Source organism: Sus scrofa, chromosome 4 (assembly GCF_054392235.1).
Source record: "Sus scrofa isolate SSC_HxYL_T2T_F1_AM1 chromosome 4, Sscrofa_HxYL_maternal_Yorkshire_Landrace_v2.0, whole genome shotgun sequence".
NCBI classification, from domain to species: domain Eukaryota; kingdom Metazoa; phylum Chordata; class Mammalia; order Artiodactyla; family Suidae; genus Sus; species Sus scrofa.
In genome coordinates this window covers 50,099,919-50,121,792 of record NC_139386.1, presented here as the reverse complement: position 1 = coordinate 50,121,792, position 21,874 = coordinate 50,099,919, and positions in this window count along the sequence as shown.

Genomic DNA, 21,874 nt, shown 5'->3' with positions numbered 1-21,874 from the left:
GGTCTCGACCAGCTCTCCCGGGCCGCTTGTGCTTGGGTCCGAGGGCCCCTGTGGTCGACCAACTGTCCAGGGTGACTCGGGCCCGGGTCCGAAGGCCGGTGGTGTGAACCAACTCTGGCGGGCGCCTTGGGTTCTTTTCCGAGGTCCCGTGGTCAACCAGCTGTCCCGCATGTCTTGGGCCTTCTTTCGAGGGCCCACGGGGTCAACCAGCTGTCCCTGGCGACTGGGGCCCGATCCCAAAAGCCCTTGGTGTCAACCATCTGTCCCTGGCGATTCGCACTCAAGTCCTTGGGCCCGCGGGGTCGAACAACTGTCCCGGGCGATTGGGGCCCGGGTCCAAGTGCCCGCAGGTTCGACCAGCAGTCTCGTGTGACTCGGGCCCGGGTCCTAGTGCCCGCAGTTTTGACCCGCTGTCTCGTGTGACTCGGGCCCGGGTCCGAGGTGCCGCAGTTTCGACCAGCTGTCTCGCGCAACTAGGGTCCGGGTCCGAGGTCCAGTTGTGTCGACCAGCTGTCCCGCATGACTTGGGCCTTTTCTCGAGGGCCCAAGGGGTCAACCAGCTGTCCCTGGCGACTCACACTCCAGTCCGAGGCCCCGCCGTGTCCAACAACTGTCCCGGGCGACTCGGGCCCTGGTCCGAGGGCCCGCGGGTTCGACCAGCCCTCCCAGGCGCATCACACTCTGGTCGGATAGCCCGCGGGTTCGACCAGTTCTCCCGGGGGAAACCGGACCGTCTCTGAGGGCCTGAGGTGTCAAATAGGTGTCCTGGGCGCATCGGGCCCGGGTCCGAGTGCCCTCGGTGTCGACCAGCTGTCCCCGGAACCTCACGGTTCGGTCCGAAAGCCCTCGGGGTCGACCAGCTGTCCCGGGCAACTCCGGCCCAGCTCCGAAATCCTGTGGGGTCGACCAGCTGTTCCAGGCAACTCGCGGTTGGGTCCGAGGGCCCACGGGGTCGACCAGCTGTCCCAGGCCACTTGGGCCTGTGTCGGAGTGCCCACGGGTTCGACCAGCTCTCCCGGGCCAATCCCACTCGGGTCCGAGGGCCCACGGGTCGACCAGCTGTCCCCCGCGACACGGCCCCGGGTCTGAAGAACTGCGGGGTCGACCAGCTTTCCTGGGAGACATGGGACCTTGTCAGAGGGCGTGCGGTGTCGACCAGCCTTCCCGGGCATCTCAGGCCCGTGCCCGAGGGCCCGTGATGTTCACCAGCACGCCTGGGGGATTTGGACTGTGCCCGAGGGCCTGGTTGTGGAACAGCTGTCCCGGGCGACTCGCGCAGGTGTCCGAGGGCCCCCGGGGCAACCAGCGGTCCCGGGCGACTCAGTCCCGTGCCCGAGGGCCCGCGGTGTCGACCAACTCTCCCGGGCGATTCGGGTGCAGGTCCGAGGTGCCGAGGTCGACCAGCTGTCCCGGGTGACTCGGGCCCGTGCCCGATGGCCCGCTGGGTCGTCCAGGTGTTCCGCGCGCCTCGGGCCCTGGTTGGAGGGGCCGCGGGGTCGACGAAGGGTCCTGGACGCCTCGCGCTCGCATCCGTGGGCCCACGAGGTCGACCCGATGTCTTTGGCGACTGGGGCCCGGATCCAATGATGTTCGGGTTTGACCAGGTCTCACGGGCGACGCGGGCCCGTGCCCAAGGGCGCACGGGGTTGCACATCTGTCCCGGGCGACTCGTGCAAGTGTCCGTGTACCCACGAGGTCGATCCGATATCTCTGGCGAATCAGGCCCGGGTCTGAGTGCCCACGGGCTCGACCAGGGCTCCTGGGCGACTCGGGCCCGTGCCCCATGGCCCGCGGGGTCGACCAGCTGTCCCAGGCGATTGCGGCCCAGCTCCGAGGGCCCGCGGTCTCGACCAGCTCTCCCGGGCCGCTTGTGCTTGTGTCCGAGGGCCCCCGTGGTCGACCAACTGTCCAGGGTGACTCGGGCCCGGGTCCGAAGGCCGGTGGTGTGAACCAACTCTGGCGGGCGCCTTGGGTTCTTTTCCGAGGTCCCGTGGTCAAGCAGCTGTCCCGCATGTCTTGGGCCTTCTTTCGAGGGCCCACGGGGTCAACCAGCTGTCCCTGGCGACTGGGGCCCGAGTCCAAAGGCCCTTGGTGTCAACCATCTGTCCCTGGCGATTCGCACTCAAGTCCTTGGGCCCACGGGGTCGAACAACTGTCCCGGGCGATTGGGGCCCGGGTCCAAGTGCCCGCAGGTTCGACCAGCAGTCTCGTGTGACTCGGGCCCGGGTCCTAGTGCCCGCAGTTTTGACCCGCTGTCTCGTGTGACTCGGGCCCGGGTCCGAGGTTCCGCAGTTTCGACCAGCTGTCTCGCGCAACTAGGTTCCGGGTCCGAGGTCCCGTTGTGTCGACCAGCTGTCCCGCATGACTTGGGCCTTTTCTCGAAGGCCCAAGGGGTCAACCAGCTGTCCCTGGCGACTCACATTCCAGTCCGAGGCCCCGCCGTGTCGAACAACAGTCCCGGGCGACTCGGGCCCTTGCCCAATGGCCCGCGGGGTCGACCAGCTTTCCCAGGCGATTCCGGCCCAGCTCTGAGGACCCGCGGACTCGACCAGCTCTCCCGGGCCGCTTGTGCTTGGGTCCGAGGGCCCCCGTTGTCTACCAACTCTCCAGGGTGACTCGGGCCCGGGTCCGAAGGCCGGTGGTGTGAACCAACTCTCGCGGGCGCCTTGGGTTCTTTTCCGAGGTCCCGGGGTCAACCAGCTGTCCCGCATGTCTTGGGCCTTCTTTCGAGGGCCCACGGGGTCAACCAGCTGTCCCTGGCGACTGGGGCCCGATCCCAAAAGCCCTTGGTGTCAACCATCTGTCCCTGGCGATTCGCACTCATGTCCGTGGGACCGCGGGGTCGAACAACTGTCCCGGGCGACTGGGGCCCGGGTCCGAGTGCCCGCAGGTTCGACCAGCTGTCTCGTGTGACTCGGGCCCGGGTCCGAGTGCCCGCAGTTTTGACCCGCTGTCTCGTGTGACTCAGGCCTGGGTCCGAGGTTCCGCAGTTTCGACCAGCTGTCTCCCGCAACTAGTGTCCGGGTCCGAGGTCCCGTTGTGTCGACCCGCATGACTTGGGCCTTTTCTCGAGGGCCCAAGGGGTCAACCAGCTGTCCCTGGCGACTCACACTCCAGTCCGAGGCCCCGCCGTGTCGAACAACTGTCCCGGGCGACTCGGGCCCTGGTCCGAGGGCCCGCGGGTTCGACCAGCCCTCCCAGGCGCATCACACTCTGGTCGGATAGCCCGCGGGTTCGACCATTCTCCCGGGGGAAATGGGCCCGTCTCTGAGGGCCTGAGGTGCCAAATAGGTTTCCTGGGCAAATCGGGCCCGGGTCCGAGTGCCCTCGTTGTCGACCAGCTATCCCCGGAACCTCATGGTTGGGTCCGAAAGCCCTCGGGGTCGACCAGCTGTCCCGGGCGACTCCGGCCCAGCTCCGAAATCCTGTGGAGTCGACCAGCTGTTCGAGGCCACTCGCGGTTGGGTCCGAGGGCCCACGGGGTCGACCAGCTGTCCCGGGCCACTCAGGCTTGGGTCGGATTGCCCACGGGTTCGACCAGCTCTCCCAGGCCAATCCCACTCGGGTCCGAGGGCCCACGGGTCGACCAGCTGTCCCCCGCGACACGGCCCCGGGTCTGAAGAACTGCGGGGTCGACCAGCTTTCCTGGGAGACATGGGACCTTGTCAGAGGGCGTGCGGTGTCGACCAGCCTTCCCGGGCATCTCAGGCCCGTGCCCGAGGGCCCGTGATGTTCACCAGCACGCCTGGGGGATTTGGACTGTGCCCGAGGGCCTGGTTGTGGAACAGCTGTCCCGGGCGACTCGCGCAGGTGTCCGAGGGCCCCCGGGGCAACCAGCGGTCCCGGGCGACTCAGTCCCGTGCCCGAGGGCCCGTGGTGTCGACCAACTCTCCCGGGCGATTCGGGTTCAGGTCCGAGGTCCCGAGGTCGACCAGCTGTCCCGGGTGACTCGGGCCCGTGCCCGATGGCCCGCTGGGTCGTCCAGGTGTGACGCGCGCCTCGGGCCCTGCTTGGAGGGGCCGCGGTGTCGACGAAGGTTCCTGGACGCCTCACGCTCGCATCCGTGGGCCAACGAGGTCGACCCGAAGTCTTTGGCGACTGGGGCCCGGATCCAATGATGTTCGGGTTTGACCAGGTCTCACGGGCAACGCGGGCCCGTGCCCAAGGGCGCACGGGGTGGCACATCTGTCCCGGGCGACTTTCCGTGCAAGTGTCCGTGTACCCACGAGGTCGATCCGATATCTTTGGCGAATCAGGCCCGGGTCTGAGTGCCCACGGGCTCGACCAGGGCTCCTGGGCGACTCGGGCCCGTGCCCAATGGCCTGCAGTGTCGACCAGCTTTCCCAGGCGATTCCGGCCCAGCTCCGAGGGCCCGCGGTCTCGACCAGCTCTCCCGGGCCGCTTGTGCTTGGGTCCGAGGGCCCCCGTGTTCGACCAGCTTTCCAGGGCGACAGGGCCCGGGTCCGAAGACCGGTAGTGTGAACCAACTCTCGCGGGCGCCTTGGGTTCTTTTCCGAGGTCCCGGGGTCAACCAGCTGTGCCGCATGTCTTGGGCCTTCTTTCGAGGGCCCACGGGGTCAACCAGCTGTCCCTGGCGACTGGGGCCCGAGTCCAAAGGCCCTTGGTGTCAACAATCTGTCCCTGGTGATTCGCACTCAAGTCCGTGGGCCCGCGGGGTCGAACAACTGTCCCGGGCGATTGGGGCCCGAGTCCAAGTGCCCGCAGGTTCGACCCGCTCTCTCGTGTGACTCGGGTCCGGGTCTGAGGTGCCCCAGTTTCGACCAGCTGTCTCCCGCAACTAGGGTCCGGGTCCGAGGTCCCGTTGTGTCGACCCGCATGACTTGGGCCTTTTCTCGAGGGCCCAAGGGGTCAACCAGCTGTCCCTGGCGACTCACACTCCAGTCCGAGGCCCCGCCGTGTCCAACAACTGTCCCGGGCGACTCGGGCCCTGGTCCGAGGGCCCGCAGGTTCGACCAGCCCTCCCAGGCACATCACACTCTGGTCGGATAGCCCGCGGGTTCGACCAGTTCTCCCAGGGGAAACGGGCCCGTCTCTGAGGGCCTGAGGTGTCAAATTGGTGTCCTGGGCGCATCGGGCCCGGGTCCGAGTGCCCTCGGTGTCGACCAGCTGTCCCCGGAACCTCACGGTTCGGTCCGAAAGCCCTCGGGGTCGACCAGCTGTCCCGGGCGACTCCGGCCCAGCTCCGAAATCCTGTGGGGTCGACCAGCTGTTCCGGGCCACTCGCGGTTGGGTCCGAGGGCCCACGGGGTCGACCAGCTGTCCTGGGCCACTCGGGCCTGGGTCTGAGTGCCCACGGGTTCGACCAGCTCTCCCGGGCCAATCCCACTCGGGTCCGAGGGCCCACGGGTCGACCAGCTGTCCCCCGCGACACGGCCCCGGGTCTGAAGAACCGCGGGGTCGACCAGCTTTCCTGGGAGACATGGGACCTTGTCAGAGGGCGTGCGGTGTCGACCAGCCTTCCCGGGCATCTCAGGCCCGTGCCCGAGGGCCCGTGATGTTCACCAGCACGCCTGGGGGATTTGGACTGTGCCCGAGGGCCTGGTTGTGGAACAGCTGTCCCGGGCGACTCGCGCAGGTGTCCGAGGGCCCCCGGGGCAACCAGCGGTCCCGGGCGACTCAGTCCCGTGCCCGAGGGCCCGCGGTGTCGACCAACTCTCCCGGGCGATTCGGGTGCAGGTCCGAGGTGCCGAGGTCGACCAGCTGTCCCGGGTGACTCGGGCCCGTGCCGGATGGCCCGCTGGGTCGTCCAGGTGTTCCGCGCGCCTCGGGCCCTGGTTGGAGGGGCCGCGGTGTCGACGAAGGGTCCTGGACGCCTCGCGCTCGCATCCGTGGGCCCACGAGGTCGACCCGATGTCTTTGGCGACTGGGGCCCGGATCCAATGATCTGCGGGTTTGACCAGGTCTCACGGGCGACGCGGGCCCGTGCCCAAGGGCGCACGGGGTGGCACATCTGTCCCGGGCGACTCGTGCAAGTGTCCGTGTACCCACGAGGTCGATCCGATATCTCTGGCGAATCAGGCCCAGGTCTGAGTGCCCACGGGCTCGACCAGGGCTCCTGGGCGACTCGGTCCCGTTCCCCATGGCCCGCGGGGTCGACCAGCTGTCCCAGGCGATTGCGGCCCAGCTCCGAGGGCCCGCGGTCTCGACCAGCTCTCCCGGGCCGCTTGTGCTTGGGTCCGAGGGCCCCTGTGGTCGACCAACTGTCCAGGGTGACTCGGGCCCGGGTCCGAAGGCCGGTGGTGTGAACCAACTCTGGCGGGCGCCTTGGGTTCTTTTCCGAGGTCCCGGGGTCAACCAGCTGTCCCGCATGTCTTGGGCCTTCTTTCGAGGGCCCACGGGGTCAACCAGCTGTCCCTGGCGACTGGGGCCCGATCCCAAAAGCCCTTGGTGTCAACCATCTGTCCCTGGCGATTCGCACTCAAGTCCTTGGGCCCGCGGGGTCGAACAACTGTCCCGGGCGATTGGGGCCCGGGTCCAAGTGCCCGCAGGTTCGACCAGCAGTCTCGTGTGACTCGGGCCCGGGTCCTAGTGCCCGCAGTTTTGACCCGCTGTCTCGTGTGACTCGGGCCCGGGTCCGAGGTTCCGCAGTTTCGACCAGCTGTCTCGCGCAACTAGGGTCCGGGTCCGAGGTCCAGTTGTGTCGACCAGCTGTCCCGCATGACTTGGGCCTTTTCTCGAGGGCCCAAGGGGTCAACCAGCTGTCCCTGGCGACTCACACTCCAGTCCGAGGCCCCGCCGTGTCGAACAACTGTCCCGGGCGACTCGGGCCCTGGTCCGAGGGCCCGCGGGTTCGACCAGCCCTCCCAGGCGCATCACACTCTGGTCGGATAGCCCGCGGGTTCGACCAGTTCTCCCGGGGGAAACCGGACCGTCTCTGAGGGCCTGAGGTGTCAAATAGGTGTCCTGGGCGCATCGGGCCCGGGTCCGAGTGCCCTCGGTGTCGACCAGCTGTCCCCGGAACCTCACGGTTCGGTCCGAAAGCCCTCGGGGTCGACCAGCTGTCCCGGGCAACTCCGGCCCAGCTCCGAAATCCTGTGGGGTCGACCAGCTGTTCCAGGCAACTCGCGGTTGGGTCCGAGGGCCCACGGGGTCGACCAGCTGTCCCAGGCCACTTGGGCCTGGGTCGGAGTGCCCACGGGTTCGACCAGCTCTCCCGGGCCAATCCCACTCGGGTCCGAGGGCCCACGGGTCGACCAGCTGTCCCCCGCGACACGGCCCCGGGTCTGAAGAACTGCGGGGTCGACCAGCTTTCCTGGGAGACATGGGACCTTGTCAGAGGGCGTGCGGTGTCGACCAGCCTTCCCGGGCATCTCAGGCCCGTGCCCGAGGGCCCGTGATGTTCACCAGCACGCCTGGGGGATTTGGACTGTGCCCGAGGGCCTGGTTGTGGAACAGCTGTCCCGGGCGACTCGCGCAGGTGTCCGAGGGCCCCCGGGGCAACCAGCGGTCCCGGGCGACTCAGTCCCGTGCCCGAGGGCCCGCGGTGTCGACCAACTCTCCCGGGCGATTCGGGTGCAGGTCCGAGGTGCCGAGGTCGACCAGCTGTCCCGGGTGACTCGGGCCCGTGCCCGATGGCCCGCTGGGTCGTCCAGGTGTTCCGCGCGCCTCGGGCCCTGGTTGGAGGGGCCGCGGTGTCGACGAAGGGTCCTGGACGCCTCGCGCTCGCATCCGTGGGCCCACGAGGTCGACCCGATGTCTTTGGCGACTGGGGCCCGGATCCAATGATCTGCGGGTTTGACCAGGTCTCACGGGCGACGCGGGCCCGTGCCCAAGGGCGCACGGGGTGGCACATCTGTCCCGGGCGACTCGTGCAAGTGTCCGTGTACCCACGAGGTCGATCCGATATCTCTGGCGAATCAGGCCCGGGTCTGAGTGCCCACGGGCTCGACCAGGGCTCCTGGGCGACTCGGGCCCGTTCCCCATGGCCCGCGGGGTCGACCAGCTGTCCCAGGCGATTGCGGCCCAGCTCCGAGGGCCCGCGGTCTCGACCAGCTCTCCCGGGCCGCTTGTGCTTGGGTCCGAGGGCCCCTGTGGTCGACCAACTGTCCAGGGTGACTCGGGCCCGGGTCCGAAGGCCGGTGGTGTGAACCAACTCTGGCGGGCGCCTTGGGTTCTTTTCCGAGGTCCCGTGGTCAACCAGCTGTCCCGCATGTCTTGGGCCTTCTTTCGAGGGCCCACGGGGTCAACCAGCTGTCCCTGGCGACTGGGGCCCGATCCCAAAAGCCCTTGGTGTCAACCATCTGTCCCTGGCGATTCGCACTCAAGTCCTTGGGCCCGCGGGGTCGAACAACTGTCCCGGGCGATTGGGGCCCGGGTCCAAGTGCCCGCAGGTTCGACCAGCAGTCTCGTGTGACTCGGGCCCGGGTCCTAGTGCCCGCAGTTTTGACCCGCTGTCTCGTGTGACTCGGGCCCGGGTCCGAGGTGCCGCAGTTTCGACCAGCTGTCTCGCGCAACTAGGGTCCGGGTCCGAGGTCCAGTTGTGTCGACCAGCTGTCCCGCATGACTTGGGCCTTTTCTCGAGGGCCCAAGGGGTCAACCAGCTGTCCCTGGCGACTCACACTCCAGTCCGAGGCCCCGCCGTGTCCAACAACTGTCCCGGGCGACTCGGGCCCTGGTCCGAGGGCCCGCGGGTTCGACCAGCCCTCCCAGGCGCATCACACTCTGGTCGGATAGCCCGCGGGTTCGACCAGTTCTCCCGGGGGAAACCGGACCGTCTCTGAGGGCCTGAGGTGTCAAATAGGTGTCCTGGGCGCATCGGGCCCGGGTCCGAGTGCCCTCGGTGTCGACCAGCTGTCCCCGGAACCTCACGGTTCGGTCCGAAAGCCCTCGGGGTCGACCAGCTGTCCCGGGCAACTCCGGCCCAGCTCCGAAATCCTGTGGGGTCGACCAGCTGTTCCAGGCCACTCGCGGTTGGGTCCGAGGGCCCACGGGGTCGACCAGCTGTCCCAGGCCACTTGGGCCTGTGTCGGAGTGCCCACGGGTTCGACCAGCTCTCCCGGGCCAATCCCACTCGGGTCCGAGGGCCCACGGGTCGACCAGCTGTCCCCCGCGACACGGCCCCGGGTCTGAAGAACTGCGGGGTCGACCAGCTTTCCTGGGAGACATGGGACCTTGTCAGAGGGCGTGCGGTGTCGACCAGCCTTCCCGGGCATCTCAGGCCCGTGCCCGAGGGCCCGTGATGTTCACCAGCACGCCTGGGGGATTTGGACTGTGCCCGAGGGCCTGGTTGTGGAACAGCTGTCCCGGGCGACTCGCGCAGGTGTCCGAGGGCCCCCGGGGCAACCAGCGGTCCCGGGCGACTCAGTCCCGTGCCCGAGGGCCCGCGGTGTCGACCAACTCTCCCGGGCGATTCGGGTGCAGGTCCGAGGTGCCGAGGTCGACCAGCTGTCCCGGGTGACTCGGGCCCGTGCCCGATGGCCCGCTGGGTCGTCCAGGTGTTCCGCGCGCCTCGGGCCCTGGTTGGAGGGGCCGCGGTGTCGACGAAGGGTCCTGGACGCCTCGCGCTCGCATCCGTGGGCCCACGAGGTCGACCCGATGTCTTTGGCGACTGGGGCCCGGATCCAATGATGTTCGGGTTTGACCAGGTCTCACGGGCGACGCGGGCCCGTGCCCAAGGGCGCACGGGGTTGCACATCTGTCCCGGGCGACTCGTGCAAGTGTCCGTGTACCCACGAGGTCGATCCGATATCTCTGGCGAATCAGGCCCGGGTCTGAGTGCCCACGGGCTCGACCAGGGCTCCTGGGCGACTCGGGCCCGTGCCCCATGGCCCGCGGGGTCGACCAGCTGTCCCAGGCGATTGCGGCCCAGCTCCGAGGGCCCGCGGTCTCGACCAGCTCTCCCGGGCCGCTTGTGCTTGTGTCCGAGGGCCCCCGTGGTCGACCAACTGTCCAGGGTGACTCGGGCCCGGGTCCGAAGGCCGGTGGTGTGAACCAACTCTGGCGGGCGCCTTGGGTTCTTTTCCGAGGTCCCGTGGTCAACCAGCTGTCCCGCATGTCTTGGGCCTTCTTTCGAGGGCCCACGGGGTCAACCAGCTGTCCCTGGCGACTGGGGCCCGATCCCAAAAGCCCTTGGTGTCAACCATCGGTCCCTGGCGATTCGCACTCATGTCCGTGGGACCGCGGGGTCGAACAACTGTCCCGGGCGACTGGGGCCCGGGTCCGAGAGCCCGCAGGTTCGACCAGCTGTCTCGTGTGACTCGGGCCCGGGTCCGAGTGCCCGCAGTTTTGACCCGCTGTCTCGTGTGACTCAGGCCTGGGTCCGAGGTTCCGCAGTTTCGACCAGCTGTCTCCCGCAAATAGTGTCCGGGTCCGAGGTCCCGTTGTGTCGACTCGCATGACTTGGGCCTTTTCTCGAGGGCCCAAGGGGTCAACCAGCTGTCCCTGGCGACTCACACTCCAGTCCGAGGCCCCGCCGTGTCGAACAACTGTCCCGGGCGACTCGGGCCCTGGTCCGAGGGCCCGCGGGTTCGACCAGCCCTCCCAGGCGCATCACACTCTGGTCGGATAGCCCGCGGGTTCGACCATTCTCCCGGGGGAAATGGGCCCGTCTCTGAGGGCCTGAGGTGCCAAATAGGTTTCCTGGGCAAATCGGGCCCGGGTCCGAGTGCCCTCGTTGTCGACCAGCTATCCCCGGAACCTCATGGTTGGGTCCGAAAGCCCTCGGGGTCGACCAGCTGTCCCGGGCGACTCCGGCCCAGCTCCGAAATCCTGTGGAGTCGACCAGCTGTTCGAGGCCACTCGCGGTTGGGTCCGAGGGCCCACGGGGTCGACCAGCTGTCCCGGGCCACTCAGGCTTGGGTCGGATTGCCCACGGGTTCGACCAGCTCTCCCAGGCCAATCCCACTCGGGTCCGAGGGCCCACGGGTCGACCAGCTGTCCCCCGCGACACGGCCCCGGGTCTGAAGAACTGCGGGGTCGACCAGCTTTCCTGGGAGACATGGGACCTTGTCAGAGGGCGTGCGGTGTCGACCAGCCTTCCCGGGCATCTCAGGCCCGTGCCCGAGGGCCCGTGATGTTCACCAGCACGCCTGGGGGATTTGGACTGTGCCCGAGGGCCTGGTTGTGGAACAGCTGTCCCGGGCGACTCGCGCAGGTGTCCGAGGGCCCCCGGGGCAACCAGCGGTCCCGGGCGACTCAGTCCCGTGCCCGAGGGCCCGTGGTGTCGACCAACTCTCCCGGGCGATTCGGGTTCAGGTCCGAGGTCCCGAGGTCGACCAGCTGTCCCGGGTGACTCGGGCCCGTGCCCGATGGCCCGCTGGGTCGTCCAGGTGTGACGCGCGCCTCGGGCCCTGCTTGGAGGGGCCGCGGTGTCGACGAAGGTTCCTGGACGCCTCACGCTCGCATCCGTGGGCCAACGAGGTCGACCCGAAGTCTTTGGCGACTGGGGCCCGGATCCAATGATGTTCGGGTTTGACCAGGTCTCACGGGCAACGCGGGCCCGTGCCCAAGGGCGCACGGGGTGGCACATCTGTCCCGGGCGACTTTCCGTGCAAGTGTCCGTGTACCCACGAGGTCGATCCGATATCTTTGGCGAATCAGGCCCGGGTCTGAGTGCCCACGGGCTCGACCAGGGCTCCTGGGCGACTCGGGCCCGTGCCCAATGGCCTGCAGTGTCGACCAGCTTTCCCAGGCGATTCCGGCCCAGCTCCGAGGGCCCGCGGTCTCGACCAGCTCTCCCGGGCCGCTTGTGCTTGGGTCCGAGGTCCCCCGTGTTCGACCAGCTTTCCAGGGCGACAGGGCCCGGGTCCGAAGACCGGTAGTGTGAACCAACTCTCGCGGGCGCCTTGGGTTCTTTTCCGAGGTCCCGGGGTCAACCAGCTGTGCCGCATGTCTTGGGCCTTCTTTCGAGGGCCCACGGGGTCAACCAGCTGTCCCTGGCGACTGGGGCCCGAGTCCAAAGGCCCTTGGTGTCAACAATCTGTCCCTGGTGATTCGCACTCAAGTCCGTGGGCCCGCGGGGTCGAACAACTGTCCCGGGCGATTGGGGCCCGAGTCCAAGTGCCCGCAGGTTCGACCCGCTCTCTCGTGTGACTCGGGTCCGGGTCTGAGGTGCCCCAGTTTCGACCAGCTGTCTCCCGCAACTAGGGTCCGGGTCCGAGGTCCCGTTGTGTCGACCCGCATGACTTGGGCCTTTTCTCGAGGGCCCAAGGGGTCAACCAGCTGTCCCTGGCGACTCACACTCCAGTCCGAGGCCCCGCCGTGTCCAACAACTGTCCCGGGCGACTCGGGCCCTGGTCCGAGGGCCCGCAGGTTCGACCAGCCCTCCCAGGCACATCACACTCTGGTCGGATAGCCCGCGGGTTCGACCAGTTCTCCCAGGGGAAACGGGCCCGTCTCTGAGGGCCTGAGGTGTCAAATTGGTGTCCTGGGCGCATCGGGCCCGGGTCCGAGTGCCCTCGGTGTCGACCAGCTGTCCCCGGAACCTCACGGTTCGGTCCGAAAGCCCTCGGGGTCGACCAGCTGTCCCGGGCGACTCCGGCCCAGCTCCGAAATCCTGTGGGGTCGACCAGCTGTTCCGGGCCACTCGCGGTTGGGTCCGAGGGCCCACGGGGTCGACCAGCTGTCCTGGGCCACTCGGGCCTGGGTCTGAGTGCCCACGGGTTCGACCAGCTCTCCCGGGCCAATCCCACTCGGGTCCGAGGGCCCACGGGTCGACCAGCTGTCCCCCGCGACACGGCCCCGGGTCTGAAGAACCGCGGGGTCGACCAGCTTTCCTGGGAGACATGGGACCTTGTCAGAGGGCGTGCGGTGTCGACCAGCCTTCCCGGGCATCTCAGGCCCGTGCCCGAGGGCCCGTGATGTTCACCAGCACGCCTGGGGGATTTGGACTGTGCCCGAGGGCCTGGTTGTGGAACAGCTGTCCCGGGCGACTCGCGCAGGTGTCCGAGGGCCCCCGGGGCAACCAGCGGTCCCGGGCGACTCAGTCCCGTGCCCGAGGGCCCGCGGTGTCGACCAACTCTCCCGGGCGATTCGGGTGCAGGTCCGAGGTGCCGAGGTCGACCAGCTGTCCCGGGTGACTCGGGCCCGTGCCGGATGGCCCGCTGGGTCGTCCAGGTGTTCCGCGCGCCTCGGGCCCTGGTTGGAGGGGCCGCGGTGTCGACGAAGGGTCCTGGACGCCTCGCGCTCGCATCCGTGGGCCCACGAGGTCGACCCGATGTCTTTGGCGACTGGGGCCCGGATCCAATGATCTGCGGGTTTGACCAGGTCTCACGGGCGACGCGGGCCCGTGCCCAAGGGCGCACGGGGTGGCACATCTGTCCCGGGCGACTCGTGCAAGTGTCCGTGTACCCACGAGGTCGATCCGATATCTCTGGCGAATCAGGCCCAGGTCTGAGTGCCCACGGGCTCGACCAGGGCTCCTGGGCGACTCGGTCCCGTGCCCCATGGCCCGCGGGGTCGACCAGCTGTCCCAGGCGATTGCGGCCCAGCTCCGAGGGCCCGCGGTCTCGACCAGCTCTCCCGGGCCGCTTGTGCTTGGGTCCGAGGGCCCCTGTGGTCGACCAACTGTCCAGGGTGACTCGGGCCCGGGTCCGAAGGCCGGTGGTGTGAACCAACTCTGGCGGGCGCCTTGGGTTCTTTTCCGAGGTCCCGGGGTCAACCAGCTGTCCCGCATGTCTTGGGCCTTCTTTCGAGGGCCCACGGGGTCAACCAGCTGTCCCTGGCGACTGGGGCCCGATCCCAAAAGCCCTTGGTGTCAACCATCTGTCCCTGGCGATTCGCACTCAAGTCCTTGGGCCCGCGGGGTCGAACAACTGTCCCGGGCGATTGGGGCCCGGGTCCAAGTGCCCGCAGGTTCGACCAGCAGTCTCGTGTGACTCGGGCCCGGGTCCTAGTGCCCGCAGTTTTGACCCGCTGTCTCGTGTGACTCGGGCCCGGGTCCGAGGTTCCGCAGTTTCGACCAGCTGTCTCGCGCAACTAGGGTCCGGGTCCGAGGTCCAGTTGTGTCGACCAGCTGTCCCGCATGACTTGGGCCTTTTCTCGAGGGCCCAAGGGGTCAACCAGCTGTCCCTGGCGACTCACACTCCAGTCCGAGGCCCCGCCGTGTCCAACAACTGTCCCGGGCGACTCGGGCCCTGGTCCGAGGGCCCGCGGGTTCGACCAGCCCTCCCAGGCGCATCACACTCTGGTCGGATAGCCCGCGGGTTCGACCAGTTCTCCCGGGGGAAACCGGACCGTCTCTGAGGGCCTGAGGTGTCAAATAGGTGTCCTGGGCGCATCGGGCCCGGGTCCGAGTGCCCTCGGTGTCGACCAGCTGTCCCCGGAACCTCACGGTTCGGTCCGAAAGCCCTCGGGGTCGACCAGCTGTCCCGGGCAACTCCGGCCCAGCTCCGAAATCCTGTGGGGTCGACCAGCTGTTCCAGGCAACTCGCGGTTGGGTCCGAGGGCCCACGGGGTCGACCAGCTGTCCCAGGCCACTTGGGCCTGGGTCGGAGTGCCCACGGGTTCGACCAGCTCTCCCGGGCCAATCCCACTCGGGTCCGAGGGCCCACGGGTCGACCAGCTGTCCCCCGCGACACGGCCCCGGGTCTGAAGAACTGCGGGGTCGACCAGCTTTCCTGGGAGACATGGGACCTTGTCAGAGGGCGTGCGGTGTCGACCAGCCTTCCCGGGCATCTCAGGCCCGTGCCCGAGGGCCCGTGATGTTCACCAGCACGCCTGGGGGATTTGGACTGTGCCCGAGGGCCTGGTTGTGGAACAGCTGTCCCGGGCGACTCGCGCAGGTGTCCGAGGGCCCCCGGGGCAACCAGCGGTCCCGGGCGACTCAGTCCCGTGCCCGAGGGCCCGCGGTGTCGACCAACTCTCCCGGGCGATTCGGGTGCAGGTCCGAGGTGCCGAGGTCGACCAGCTGTCCCGGGTGACTCGGGCCCGTGCCCGATGGCCCGCTGGGTCGTCCAGGTGTTCCGCGCGCCTCGGGCCCTGGTTGGAGGGGCCACGGGGTCGACGAAGGGTCCTGGACGCCTCGCGCTCGCATCCGTGGGCCCACGAGGTCGACCCGATGTCTTTGGCGACTGGGGCCCGGATCCAATGATCTGCGGGTTTGACCAGGTCTCACGGGCGACGCGGGCCCGTGCCCAAGGGCGCACGGGGTTGCACATCTGTCCCGGGCGACTCGTGCAAGTGTCCGTGTACCCACGAGGTCGATCCGATATCTCTGGCGAATCAGGCCCGGGTCTGAGTGCCCACGGGCTCGACCAGGGCTCCTGGGCGACTCGGGCCCGTGCCCCATGGCCCGCGGGGTCGACCAGCTGTCCCAGGCGATTGCGGCCCAGCTCCGAGGGCCCGCGGTCTCGACCAGCTCTCCCGGGCCGCTTGTGCTTGTGTCCGTGGGCCCCCTTGGTCGACCAACTGTCCAGGGTGACTCGGGCCCGGGTCCGAAGGCCGGTGGTGTGAACCAACTCTGGCGGGCGCCTTGGGTTCTTTTCCGAGGTCCCGTGGTCAACCAGCTGTCCCGCATGTCTTGGGCCTTCTTTCGAGGGCCCACGGGGTCAACCAGCTGTCCCTGGCGACTGGGGCCCGAGTCCAAAGGCCCTTGGTGTCAACCATCTGTCCCTGGCGATTCGCACTCAAGTCCTTGGGCCCGCGGGGTCGAACAACTGTCTCGGGCGATTGGGGCCCGGGTCCAAGTGCCCGCAGGTTCGACCAGCTATCTCGTGTGACTCGGGCCCGGGTCCTAGTGCCCGCAGTTTTGACCCGCTGTCTCGTGTGACTCGGGCCCGGGTCCGAGGTTCCGCAGTTTCGACCAGCTGTCTCGCGCAACTAGGTTCCGGGTCCGAGGTCCCGTTGTGTCGACCAGCTGTCCCGCATGACTTGGGCCTTTTCTCGAAGGCCCAAGGGGTCAACCAGCTGTCCCTGGCGACTCACATTCCAGTCCGAGGCCCCGCCGTGTCGAACAACAGTCCCGGGCGACTCGGGCCCTTGCCCAATGGCCCGCGGGGTCGACCAGCTTTCCCAGGCGATTCCGGCCCAGCTCTGAGGACCCGCGGACTCGACCAGCTCTCCCGGGCCGCTTGTGCTTGGGTCCGAGGGCCCCCGTTGTCTACCAACTCTCCAGGGTGACTCGGGCCCGGGTCCGAAGGCCGGTGGTGTGAACCAACTCTCGCGGGCGCCTTGGGTTCTTTTCCGAGGTCCCGGGGTCAACCAGCTGTCCCGCATGTCTTGGGCCTTCTTTCGAGGGCCCACGGGGTCAACCAGCTGTCCCTGGCGACTGGGGCCCGATCCCAAAAGCCCTTGGTGTCAACCATCTGTCCCTGGCTCTTTGCACTCATGTCCGTGGGACCGCGGGGTCGAACAACTGTCCCGGGCGACTGGGGCCCGGGTCCGAGTGCCCGCAGGTTCGACCAGCTGTCTCGTGTGACTCGGGCCCGGGTCCGAGGTGCCGCAGTTTCGACCAGCTGTCTCCCGCAACTAGTGTCCAGGTCCGAGGTCCCGTTGTGTCGACCCGCATGACTTGGGCCTTTTCTCGAGGGCCCAAGGGGTCAACCAGCTGTCCCTGGCGACTCACACTCCAGTCCGAGGCCCCGCCGTGTCGAACAACTGTCCCGGGCGACTCGGGCCCTGGTCCGAGGGCCCGCGGGTTCGACCAGCCCTCCCAGGCACATCACACTCTGGTCGGATAGCCCGCGGGTTCGACCAGTTCTCCCGGGGGAAACGGGCCCGTCTCTGAGGGCCTGAGGTGTCAAATTGGTGTCCTGGGCGCATCGGGCCCGGGTCCGAGTGCCCTCGGTGTCGACCAGCTGTCCCCGGAACCTCACGGTTCGGTCCGAAAGCCCTCGGGGTCGACCAGCTGTCCCGGGCAACTCCGGCCCAGCTCCGAAATCCTGTGGGGTCGACCAGCTGTTCCGGGCCACTCGCGGTTGGGTCCGAGGGCCCACGGGGTCGACCAGCTGTCCTGGGCCACTCGGGCCTGGGTCTGAGTGCCCACGGGTTCGACCAGCTCTCCCGGGCCAATCCCACTCGGGTCCGAGGGCCCACGGGTCGACCAGCTGTCCCCCGCGACACGGCCCCGGGTCTGAAGAACCGCGGGGTCGACCAGCTTTCCTGGGAGACATGGGACCTTGTCAGAGGGCGTGCGGTGTCGACCAGCCTTCCCGGGCATCTCAGGCCCGTGCCCGATGGCCCGTGATGTTCACCAGCACGCCTGGGGGATTTGGACTGTGCCCGAGGGCCTGGTTGTGGAACAGCTGTCCCGGGCGACTCGCGCAGGTGTCCGAGGGCCCCCGGGGCAACCAGCGGTCCCGGGCGACTCAGTCCCGTGCCCGAGGGCCCGTGGTGTCGACCAACTCTCCCGGGCGATTCGGGTGCAGGTCCGAGGTGCCGAGGTCGACCAGCTGTCCCGGGTGACTCGGGCCCGTGCCCGATGGCCCGCTGGGTCGTCCAGGTGTTCCGCGCGCCTCGGGCCCTGGTTGGAGGGGCCGCGGTGTCGACGAAGGGTCCTGGACGCCTCGCGCTCGCATCCGTGGGCCCACGAGGTCGACCCGATGTCTTTGGCGACTGGGGCCCGGATCCAATGATCTGCGGGTTTGACCAGGTCTCACGGGCGACGCGGGCCCGTGCCCAAGGGCGCACGGGGTGGCACATCTGTCCCGGGCGACTCGTGCAAGTGTCCGTGTACCCACGAGGTCGATCCGATATCTCTGGCGAATCAGGCCCGGGTCTGAGTGCCCACGGGCTCGACCAGGGCTCCTGGGCGACTCGGGCCCGTGCCCAATGGCCTGCAGTGTCGACCAGCTTTCCCAGGCGATTCCGGCCCAGCTCCGAGTCCCAGCTGTCCCTGGCGACTGGGGCCCGAGTCCAAAGGCCCTTGGTGTCAACAATCTGTCCCTGGCGATTCGCACTCAAGTCCGTGGGCCCGCGGGGTCGAACAACTGTCCCGGGCGATTGGGGCCCGAGTCCAAGTGCCCGCAGGTTCGACCCGCTCTCTCGTGTGACTCGGGTCCGGGTCTGAGGTGCCGCAGTTTCGACCAGCTGTCTCCCGCAACTAGTGTCCGGGTCCGAGGTCCCGTTGTGTCGACCCGCATGACTTGGGCCTTTTCTCGAGGGCCCAAGGGGTCAACCAGCTGTCCCTGGCGACTCACACTCCAGTCCGAGGCCCCGCCGTGTCGAACAACTGTCCCGGGCGACTCGGGCCCTGGTCCGAGGGCCCGCGGGTTCGACCAGCCCTCCCAGGCACATCACACTCTGGTCGGATAGCCCGCGGGTTCGACCAGTTCTCCCGGGGGAAACGGGCCCGTCTCTGTGGGCCTGAGGTGTCAAATTGGTGTCCTGGGCGCATCGGGCCCGGGTCCGAGTGCCCTCGGTGTCGACCAGCTGTCCCCGGAACCTCACGGTTCGGTACGAAAGCCCTCGGGGTCGACCAGCTGTCCCGGGCGACACCGGCCCAGCTCCGAAATCCTGTGGGGTCGACCAGCTGTTCCAGGCCACTCGCGGTTGGGTCCGAAGGCCCACGGGGTGGACCAGCTCTCCCGGGCCAATCCCACTTGGGTCCGAGGGCCCACGGGTCGACCAGCTGTCCCCCGCGACACGGCCCCGGGTCTGAAGAACCGCGGGGTCGACCAGCTTTCCTGGGAGACATGGGACCTTGTCAGAGGGCGTGCGGTGTCGACCAGCCTTCCCGGGCATCTCAGGCCCGTGCCCGAGGGCCCGTGATGTTCACCAGCACGCCTGGGGGATTTGGACTGTGCCCGAGGGCCTGGTTGTGGAACAGCTGTCCCGGGCGACTCGCGCAGGTGTCCGAGGGCCCCCGGGGCAACCAGCGGTCCCGGGCGACTCAGTCCCGTGCCCGAGGGCCCGCGGTGTCGACCAACTCTCCCGGGCGATTCGGGTTCAGGTCCGAGGTCCCGAGGTCGACCAGCTGTCCCGGGTGACTCGGGCCCGTGCCCGATGGCCCGCTGGGTCCACCAGGTGTTCCGCGCGCCTCGGGCCCTGGTTGGAGGGGCCGTGGTGTCGACGAAGGGTCCTGGATGCCTCGCGCCCGCATCCGTGGGCCCACGAGGTCGACCCGATGTCTTTGGCGACTGGGGCCCGGATCCAATGATCTGCGGGTTTGACCAGGTCTCACGGGCGACGCGGGCCCGTGCCCAAGGGCGCACGGGGTGGCACATCTGCCCCGGGCATCTCGTGCAAGTGTCCGAGTACCCACGAGGTCGATCCGATATCTTTGGCGAATCAGGCCCGGGTCTGAGTGCCCACGGGCTCGACCAGGGCTCCTGGGCGACTTGGGCCCGTGCCCCATGGCCCGCGGGGTCGACCAGCTGTCCCAGGCGATTGCGGCCCAGCTCCGAGGGCCCGCGGTCTCGACCAGCTCTCCCGGGCCGCTTGTGCTTGGGTCCGAGGGCCCCCGTGGTCGACCAACTGTCCAGGGTGACTCGGGCCCGGGTCCGAAGGCCGGTGGTGTGAACCAACTCTGGCGGGCGCCTTGGGTTCTTTTCCGAGGTCCCGGGGTCAACCAGCTGTCCCGCATGTCTTGGGCCTTCTTTCGAGGGCCCACGGGGTCAACCAGCTGTCCCTGGCGACTGGTGCCCGAGTCCAAAGGCCCTTGGTGTCAACCATCTGTCCCTGGCGATTCGCACTCAAGTCCTTGGGCCCGCGGTGTCGAATAACTGTCCCGGGCGATTGGGGCCCGGGTCCAAGTGCCCGCAGGTTCGACCAGCTATCTCGTGTGACTCAGGCCCGGGTCCGAGTGCCCGCAGTTTTGACCCGCTGTCTCGTGTGACTCGGGCCCGGGTCCGAGGTTCCGCAGTTTCGACCAGCTGTCTCGCGCAACTAGGTTCCGGGTCCGAGGTCCCGTTGTGTCGACCAGCTGTCCCGCATGACTTGGGCCTTTTCTCGAGGGCCCAAGGGGTCAACCAGCTGTCCCTGGCGACTCACATTCCAGTCCGAGGCCCCGCCTTGTCGAACAACAGTCCCGGGCGACTCGGGCCCGTGCCCAATGGCCCGCGGGGTCGACCAGCTTTCCCAGGCGATTCCGGCCCAGCTCTGAGGGCCCGCGGTCTCGACCAGCTCACCCCGGGCCGCTTGTGCTTGGGTCCGTGGGCCCCCGTGGTCTACCAACTGTCCAGGGTGACTCGGGCCCGGGTCCGAAGGCCGGTGGTGTGAACCAACTCTGGCGGGCGCCTTGGGTTCTTTTCCGAGGTCCCGTGGTCAACCAGCTGTCCCGCATGTCTTGGGCCTTCTTTCGAGGGCCCACGGGGTCAACCAGCTGTCCCTGGCGACTGGGGCCCGAGTCCAAAGGCCCTTGGTGTCAACCATCTGTCCCTGGCGATTCGCACTCAAGTCCTTGGGCCCGCGGGGTCGAACAACTGTCCCGGGCGATTGGGGCCCGGGTCCAAGTGCCCGCAGGTTCGACCAGCTATCTCGTGTGACTCGGGCCCGGGTCCGAGTGCCCGCAGTTTTGACCCGCTGTCTCGTGTCACTCGGGCCCGGGTCCGAGGTTCCACAGTTTCGACCAGCTGTCTCGCGCAACTAGGTTCCGGGTCCGAGGTCCCGTTGTGTCGACCAGCTGTCCCGCATGACTTGGGCCTTTTCTCGAGGGCCCAAGGGGGCAACCAGCTGTCCCTGGCGACTCACACTCCAGTCTGAGGCCCCGCCGTGTCGAACAACTGTCCCGGGCGATTGGGGCCCGAGTCCAAGTCCCCGCAGGTTCGACCCGCTCTCTCGTGTGACTCGGGTCCGGGTCTGAGGTGCCGCAGTTTGGACCAGCTCTCTCCTGCAACGAGTGTCCGTGTCCGAGGTCCCGTTGTGTCGACCAGCTGTCCCGCATGACTTGGGCCTTTTCTCGAGGGCCCAAGGGGTCAACCAGCTGTCCCTGGCGACTCACACTCCAGTCCGTGGCCCCGCCGTGTCGAACAACTGTCCCGGGCGACTCGAGGCCTGGTCCGAAGGCCCGCGGGTTCGACCAGCCCTCCCAGGCACATCACACTCTGGTCGGATAGCCCGCGGGTTCGACCAGTTCTCCCGGGGGAAACGGGCCCGTCTCTGAGGGCCTGAGGTGTCAAATAGGTGTCCTGGGCGAATCAGGCCCGGGTCCGTGTGCCCTCGGTGTCGACCAGCTGTCCCCGGAACCTCACGGTTGGGTCCGAAAGCCCTCGGGGTCGACCAGCTGTCCCGGGCGACTCCGGCCCAGCTCCGAAATCCTGTGGGGTCGACCAGCTGTTCCGGGCCACTCGCGGTTGGGTGCGAGGGCCCACGGGGTCGACCAGCTGTCCCGGGCTACTCGGGCCTGGGTCGGAGTGCCCACGGGTTCGACCAGCTCTCCCGGGCCAATCCCACTCGGGTCCGAGGGCCCACGGGTCGACCAGCTGTCCCCCGCGACACGGCCCCCGGTCTGAAGAACCGCGGGGTCGACCAGCTTTCCTGGGAGACATGGGACCTTGTCAGAGGGCGTGCGGTGTCGACCAGCCTTCCCGGGCATCTCAGGCCCGTGCCCGAGGGCCCGTGATGTTCACCAGCACGCCTGGGGGATTTGGACTGTGCCCGAGGGCCTGGTTGTGGAACAGCTGTCCCGGGCGACTCGCGCAGGTGTCCTAGGGCCCCCGGGGCAACCAGCGGTCCCGGGCGACTCAGTCCCGTGCCCGAGGGCCCGCGGTGTCGACCAACTCTCCCGGGCGATTCGGGTTCAGGTCCGAGGTCCCGAGGTCGACCAGCTGTCCCGGGTGACTCGGGCCCGTGCCCGATGGCCCGCTGGGTCGTCCAGGTGTGATGCGCGCCTCGGGCCCTGCTTGGAGGGGCCGCGGTGTCGACGAAGGTTCCTGGACGCCTCACGCTCGCATCCGTTCGCCAACGAGGTCGACCCGATGTCTTTGGCGACTGGGGCCCGGATCCAATGATCTGCGGGTTTGACCAGGTCTCACGGGCG